The sequence below is a fragment of the Schistocerca gregaria genome, chromosome 5 (genome assembly GCF_023897955.1).
Source record: "Schistocerca gregaria isolate iqSchGreg1 chromosome 5, iqSchGreg1.2, whole genome shotgun sequence".
Lineage (NCBI taxonomy): Eukaryota > Metazoa > Arthropoda > Insecta > Orthoptera > Acrididae > Schistocerca > Schistocerca gregaria.
In genome coordinates, this window is record NC_064924.1 from 159,138,588 (window position 1) to 159,146,948 (window position 8,361).

Below are 8,361 nucleotides of genomic sequence, written 5' to 3' on the forward strand. Positions count from 1 at the left end.
TTTACATAAAAGGTAAATGGTATTTAGACACAACTGTTAATTATCTTATTTTAATATTTCCAATACGCAAACTTACCAGGTCATATCCCTTATTACATATTAATCTTTAACGGTATATTTTTAACTGTCGCGTGCGTTACATGCTCTTCACATTGAAGAACAAGTGTAACACTATATTTTAAGATGTAAGATATGTCACTGGTTTTGTCTGTGCATTGTGGGTTTCATCTATACGTCTTAATTGCCCACTTCGTACTTTCAACGGGAGTTTGTGCAGTTATAATTAAATGTTAACATTGTTACGAGGCGTGTTTTTTAAGTAAGTACCGTCTTGAAATTAAAAAAAGACGTGCCGAAATATCTCAATAAGGGTTTTTTTTTAACATGAAAGCCTGTACCTTAATCTACTCTTCTACATAATTTCCGTCAATGCTGAGGCACTTGTCATAACATTGTACCAGTTTTTGAATACCCTCCTCATAGAAGTCTTCCACTTGACTTGTTAACCACTGCATCTCCACTGTTTTGGCTTCGTCATCGTCTTGAAGACGCTGACCGCCCAGGTGTTTCTTCTAATGCAGGAACAGACGGTAGTCACTGGGCACAAGGTCAGGACTGTACGGAGAATGACCTAGAGTTTGCCATCGAAAAGATGTGATGAGATTTATGATGTGATTCGCCACATGCGGACGGGCGTTGCCTTGCAGCAGGACGATGTCCTTGTTGAAATTCCATGGACTGTTGCTTTGATTCTGGTGTGACGTATGCCATCCATGTTTCATCGCCCGTAACAATTTGGGTTAAGAAATCATCACCGTCGTTCTGGTACCGTTCAAGGAAAGTCAATGCAGTGTCTAAACGTTTGGTTTTGTACGCAGCCATCAGCATTGTCGGTACCAACGTACGCACAATTTTCGGTCATTCAAGTGCTCGGTCACAATGCCATACAAAACACTACGGGAAACATTAGGAAAGTCATCCGGCAAAGAGGAAATCGTAAAGCGCCTGTTTTCTCTCACATTATTGTCCTCTTCCTGCACCAAACTTTCATTAACGACCGAAGGACGCCCACTCCATTGTTCATCATGCACCTTTGTGCGGCCGTCTTTAAATGCTTTCACCCAGTGTCTTACCATTCCATCAGTCATAATGTTTTCTCCGTAAGCTGCACAGATCTCACGATGAATATCGATCGCTTTTAGGCCTTTAGCACTAAGAAATCTTATAACAGCCGGTACTTCACAGTCGGCGGGACCCACGATTATCGGAGGCATCTTAAACACTCAGTTCACAACGTAAACAAGGAAGAATCGGAGTGTAATGGCGTCAGTGCGTAGATTAAGGTACAGGCTTTCGCGTAAAAGTAAAATTATTGAGATATCTTAGCACGTCTATTTTTAAAATTTCAAAACGGTACTTATTTAAAAAAACACGCCTCGTAGATACCACGCTACAAAATCGATCTGCTTTCTGTTTTTTGACGGTGCACTGTGAAAAATTACATACATGACATACGCCAAAGCTCCACAGTACACAAGTTTCAAAGTTTTTACAGTTTCTGTGAGGTGTGTCCCGCAAATGAACGGAAATGGGGAATCGTGGCTTCTCAAAAACTTTCGATGCCTCGTAGGAGTATCGATGTCGTCAGAGCGAATGGAGCTACATTTTGCGAGACACGTGTGTCACTCAAATCTTGTCCAATTTTTAAAGCAGTGTGTTGTTGTGATGATATTGTCATAAACGCTGCCTTTATTAGTAGCTGGACATCGGTAGGCTGCATCGCTTTGTTGTGAGAGCCGCGAAACAATAGGATTGAGCGGCGGACGTTTCCGGGCTGAGCAGCAACCGGCTTCGTCGTGGGCGGCGCGGCATAGCTCGGCACGGCGAGAGGCGTCAAGGACCAGCGGCGGTAATTACGACCAGGTCGGCACGACCGCGACCCCGGGATAAATATTTATCGCGATGGCCGGCAGCCCTCGTATTACTGCAGCTGAGCGGCTAGCAGCAGCGCTGGCATTTATCATTCCGGCGGCGAACCCTGGAGGACGCTGGTTGCCGCAAGGACTCGACTCCGGGACGTCGGACCCAGCGGTTGCGCAACCGCTCATGTTTGCGGTGATGTGCTGGCGGGCGTCGCCCACTAACATTTAAATCTGTGGCCAATAGTTACGTGTCAGAAGGAAAAACAGTGTGCTGGAGATTTGCGACTACGTCATAGCCAACACGACACGTGACAACGTTTTCTACAGTTTTCATCACGGTCCGAAGATGCAGATTGTTGGCTGACAAACGTGTTGTCAAACATTACCGTTGACGAACGACATTTAAAGCGGCTGTACTTTCCCTCGGGAAAACGCAAGCGAAGACTTCGTGATCGTTTGCATCCATTTAATTTAGTTAGCTGTTAAATCGTCGCTTTCAATGCTCAATTCTAGTTTCCCTATATTCTCATTACTCCGCGAATTCCTCGTAGTTACAGCAGCATGAAAAGATGATTCTGTACTGCAGACATTCGCTATCTTCGAATTTTTCTCTCTGTGAAGATACCATAAGAATGGACGTCTACTTCCGGGAGGGTAGGATAATGAGAGTGTAGCCAGACACAGAAGCATGCCTTCCAAACAATTGCTACCTCCTTCTTATTGGTAGCCAACGGCCTTGCTGCAGTGGTAACACAGGTTCCCGTCAGATCACCGAAGTTAAGCGCTGTCTGGCTGGGCTAGCACTTGGATGGATAACCATCCGATATGCCGAGCGCTGTTGGCAAACGGTGTGCTCTCAGCCATTGTGAGCAAACTGAGGAGCTACTTGATTGAGAAGCAGCGGCTCCGGTCTCGGAGACTGACATACGAGAGAGCGCTGTGCTGCCACATGCCCCTCAATATCAGCATTCAGTGACGCCTATGAACTGAGGATGACACGGCGGCCGGCCGGTCACCGTAGGGCCTTCATGGCCTGTTCGGGAGGAGTTTAGTTTAGTTTAGTTGTTATCGGTAGCTTGCAGTCGTCCATCTGGTGTCGGGGGCGGCGTCGCCGGATTGCTGTTTGGTGAACTAGTTCTCTTTATCTGCATTATCCGAAGTCATTGCTTATCTGCAAAGTTACTTCGTTAATCATTGGTTACGTTGTCATATCTCATGGTTAAATGGCTCAAATGGCTCTGAGCACTATGCGACTTAACGTCTGAGGTCATCAGTCCCCTAGAACTTAGAACTACTTAAACCTAACTTACCTAAGGACATCACACACATCCATGCCCATGGCAGGATTCATACCTGCGACCGTAAGGGTCGCTCGGTTGCGGACTGTAGCGCCTAGAACCGCTCGGCCACACCGGCCGACATCTCACGGTTAAATTTTCACTAATTCGCGTTCCTAAATTTACTGCGAATCCCAAATGGGTGTTCCATGTGCTGTTGGAAATTGTTTGCGTCCTTGTGTAGTCACTAGAGTCGAAGCTTGGTACAATATACGACTTTTGACAGTCAATCCGAAGAGTTATACAGTCGATTGAACCACTCTTTCCTTCACTTTAGCGTATTAAATGCTATGCATTGTCTATGGAAACATTGTTCACATAATAAGTACCCATCTACACTTTTTATAATGTCTTTTGTTATATGAGATGGAGGCATGTATTTTTTGCTTTTAATCGATTTTGCTCTGAAGACTCTTCATCTCAAAGTTAGATTATAATGTTCTGAATATTACGAATCACGTTCTGTGCATGAATTTTTGCATTAAAGGAAATAAGTGTGGCGCTAACATGAATTGCAGAGGCACTGTTTTTGATTCAACAGTGTTGTTGTTGTTGTTGTGGTCTTCAGTCCTGAGACTGGTTTGATGCAGCTCTCCATGCTACTCTATCTTGTGCAAGCTTCTTCATCTCCCAGTACCTACTGCAACCTACATCCTTCTGAATCTGCATAGGGGAGAGACTACAACCCTGCCTCACTCCCTTCCCAACCACTGCTTCCCTTTCATGTCCCTCGACTCTTATAACTGCCATCTGGTTTGTGTAAAAATTGTAAATAGCCTTTCGCTCCCTGTATTTTACCCCCGATACCTTCAGAATTTGAAGGAGAGTATTCCAATCAACATTGTCAAAAGCTTTCTCTAAGTCTACAAATGCTAGAAACGTAGGTTTGCCCTTCCTTAATCTAGCTTCTAAGATAAGTCGTAGGGACAGTATTGCCTCACGTGTTCCAGTATTTCTACGGAATCCAAACTGATCTTCCCCGAGGTCGGCTTCTACTAGTTTTTCCATACGTCTGTAAAGAATTCGCGTTAGTATTTTGCAGCTGTGACTTATTAATCTGATTGTTCGGTAATTTTCACATCTGTCAACACCTGCTTTCTTTGGGATTGGAATTATTATATTCTTCTTGAAGTCTGAGGGTATTTCGCCTGTGTCATACATCTTGCTCACCAGGTGGTAGAGTTTTGTCCCAAGGCCGTCAGTAGTTCCAATGGAATGTTGTCTACTCCGGGGGCCTTGTTTCGACTCAGGTCTTCAGTGCTCTGTCAAACTCTTCACGCAGTATCGTATCTTCCATTTCATCTTCATCTACATCCTCTTCCATTTCCATTATATTGTCCTCAAGTACATCGCCCTTGTATAGACCCTCTATACACTCCTTCCACCTTTCTGCTTTCCTTTCTTTGTTTAGAACTGGGTTTCCATCTGAGCTCTTGATGTTCATACAAGTGGTTGTCTTATCTCCAAAGGTCATTTTAATTTTCCTGTAGGCAGTATCTATCTTACCCCTCGTGAGATAAGCCTCTACATCCTTACATTTGTCCTCTAGCCATCCCTGCTTAGCCATTTTGCACTTCCTGTCGATCTCATTTTTGAGACGTCTGTATTCCTTTTTGCCTGCTTCATTTACTGCGTTTTTATATTTTCTGCTTTCATCAATTAAATTCAATATTTCTTCTGTTACCCAAGGATTTCTACTAGCCTTCGTCTTTTTACCTACTTGATCCTCTGCCGCCTTCACTACTTCATCCCTCAAAGCTACCCATTCTTCTTCTACCGTATTTCTTTCCCCAATTCCTGTCAATTGCTCCCTTATGCTCTCCCTTTTTGCAGTTTCTTTAGTTTTAATCTACAACAGAAGTGCGAATATTACTTATTTAACTGTAGTGATTACAGTTGGGCTTTTACACTCCGTGACCGAGTTGCTAACACACTTACACTATTGCTAGCACCTTACATTAAAGGATTTTTTTGTGTTTACCCACGTTCAGTTTCATACTAGTCTGCCCAATAGTTGGCGTTGCGCCATTTAAATAAGTGTGAGGTGGCCCAGTAAGTTCTGTTTTTTACCGTAGTTAGTTTGGATTGATTAGTGGACCTTGCATGGCTTGTAACTTAATCTGTGAAAGAGAACAGCTTCTTCAAAAATCAGGGCATGTTAGGATTCGCTTGCAATACTAATCTGAGCTTTAAACTGAGCTGTCCAATTTAAGCTATTATGTTCTTTTACAATCACTTAATGACTACATGTTTCCTTCGGCCAACGTCGTCAGTATTCTTTATCTCTCACACATACACTATTTGGCCAAAAGTCTACCGAAGGACCTCTCGCCGCGTGCTGCGTTACACGAAGCAACACAGAAAAGGTTACATACACTACGTCGAAATGACAGTCGTTACTCCTCTCAAAGTGAAACAACAGAGAGAGATTTAAGAAATTTAGAACGGGAAATAATTTTGCCGTGGCTCTAAACCTTCAACCTCAATGTTTGTTTTTTTATTAATCGCTCTAGGCAAATAATGGAGGGTTTCTGCGTTTCTTTGAAAATGGCACTGCCGTGGCCGGGTAGGGGTGGAGGGGTGCCGAAACATGACAATGACTTTTTTTTTATTAAACTCTTTCTTCTGTGGCGTTCTAAAGCGCCATAGAAGGGACCTCTGGGGACACGACATTTGGGTACCCACATCAGAAGAGTACAAGATAACAGCACTGCAATCCACTGTCTAGCTGTCAGGTGAAGAGCTTCCACAAGTGAACCAAATGTTAGCAAACATGTAACTCGTGTACGTGTTATTACATGTGTCATTTAAATTGTTGACCTTGAGCACTAAAATGTGCTACAAATCGATTCAAAACAGAAAATATTGCACGTTTAACTTCATCCTGACTTCTCGCACCACAGACTTGTGTTGTATAGCATTTCATGTCCTCTTCAGTCGTCAATTTTTTTCTTGTAGAATATTTGTTTTAATTTTCCCCACTAATAAATGTAGACATATCCAGCATGCACGCCAGCTCGTGTTCCCAAACGATCTATCCTACGGCCTCCACATATTCTGTGAAGCAGACCTGTAATTATCGGTGTGGTATGGATGACATATCCGTCATGTTGTTACCACAAGGACTGCCTTATTTTCAGGGGCATTTCTTCCAGTAATTGCGGCAGCCTATCTGTTAAGAACTGTACATAACTGTGAATATTTCTAGTCTCACTGATAAAACAAGTACCAATTACGCGATACTTCAAAAGCTCGCACACTACATTGACTGACCAAGGTCGATTTTTATCCGGTTCTCGCAACGAGCAAGGATTTTCAACTGACCAGTGGAGCATATTGCGGTGATTGACTTGTTCGTGATTGTAAACGGTCCTCTGTAAACAAAATCTTGCTTTGAGACGCCTTATCACGCTGCAGTTTTTGTAGATTCCTTTCGGAGAATCATATCCGCTTTCGAATGTCATTGCCATGAAGCTACTGATGAAACGAAATCTGGAAAGAATGAAGCTATTCGGTATGTAATATTCACATAACATACTTTTCGCGTATCTAACTCAAATACACAAGCTTTCCCGTAGTTTCATATGGATTATGTTTTACTCCTGCTGAAATGTTAAGTGCACTTCTCTCATCGGCTGTTGTTCTGTTTCGTTGGCGTATTTTATTCCTGCAGTTTCTCGAATGTTGACACTGTTTGACAAGATAAGACGTGAGGGCTTAGCCTACAACCGCATCGCTGCTCTAATAATTTGACGACATTTGACGTAAACCAAAACCACCGCCCAGTTATTCGTCTGATATATACATTGAGCATTCAGGCAGTCCGAATAGCTTCGCGGTCAAGTTGTTTGATCGCTACAACAGCAGAGTACGAGCGGACGAACGTCAAGTAGACAGGTAAGCACACGAACCATACCTGTTGTCACTGGTCCTTGAGATCTTGAATACTGACTCTGGCGTCGAATTGACGTCACAACTGGCCTCACACATATTCTGTCGGGGAGAGGTTGGGGATCTTGCTGGTCGTGAGAGTACGTCAACATGACGCATACAGATCACAGAGATATGTGCTGTTGGCGGGAGAGCATTCTCCTGTTGAAAAAAATGGCACCACAACAACACAGGAGGACGCAGGATATCCGTGATATTGATTCCGCGCAGGATTCAGTGACCGATGTGCAGTCACTTATTTTCGTCCAAAGCGCTGGACGAATTCATACGTTTGTTCAGAAGAGGAGGCCGACAGTATCTGCCACCTTTAGGCTGGTCAGCGATGAAAGAATCCAGGCGCACGCCCTGCAATCTGTCACAAACGATTTTTGGGAAACTAGTAAGTGAAAAAATTTCAGAAGATGTCAACGACAGAGAGAAAGAGATATGGAAAACAGCAGACCCCGCAAGTCGGGATTAATGCTTGAAAGAGGGAGAGAGAGTCGGTAAGAAAATCATTTTTGAGTTACTTGTATCTTTATACGTTGGGTTCAAGATGATGTGAGCATCATTTCGTTAATGGTCGTAGTTATTTTGATATTTAAGTAAGACAATGAGAGAAATTCAAAAAAAGTTTGCAAATAAAAATAAGGGGTCGCTGTGAGTTTGCGTATGGTGCATATTACATAATACGTTGCTGCTCATGAAATTTGGCTAACATATCGAATTTTTCTTTAGACTTGGTTGGAGGTCTCTATCTGTCACCAATCTCGAGAAAAGTTATTTGAGGTAGCGCACTCATTTGCGATTGCGCCACACCATCGGTAAAATCAGAGTGAAATATACACAACATTCCTCATATTTCATGAACGATATGAGATATCGAAAAAGGTTTTGGCAAATGAGAGCAATGAAAGAGGAGAGTATTATGCCATGTATTTATTATGCAAAACTTCGTTATCTACTATGTAATCCCACTAACTACAGACTTTTTTAAACAAAGAATGTAATTTTTAAAGGCGATCGATAGCTGGTGAAACAAGAAGTGCTGTTGTTTTGGGAATAACGTAACTGAACATATTACAAGTCTATTTTGTACCGAGGAAAAGCTTTTTCATAGAGCATTCTCCCGCAGTTGTGTCTCCACAACGTGTTAATGAAGAGACAATTTG

The 8,361-nt window shown here is 42.9% G+C and overlaps 1 pseudogene; it reads left to right on the forward strand.

Annotated features, from left to right (window-relative positions):
- Positions 1 to 2,648: 2,648 nt before the first annotated feature.
- LOC126274509 (5S ribosomal RNA) lies at positions 2,649 to 2,766 on the forward strand (annotated as a pseudogene).
- Positions 2,767 to 8,361: the final 5,595 nt, after the last annotated feature.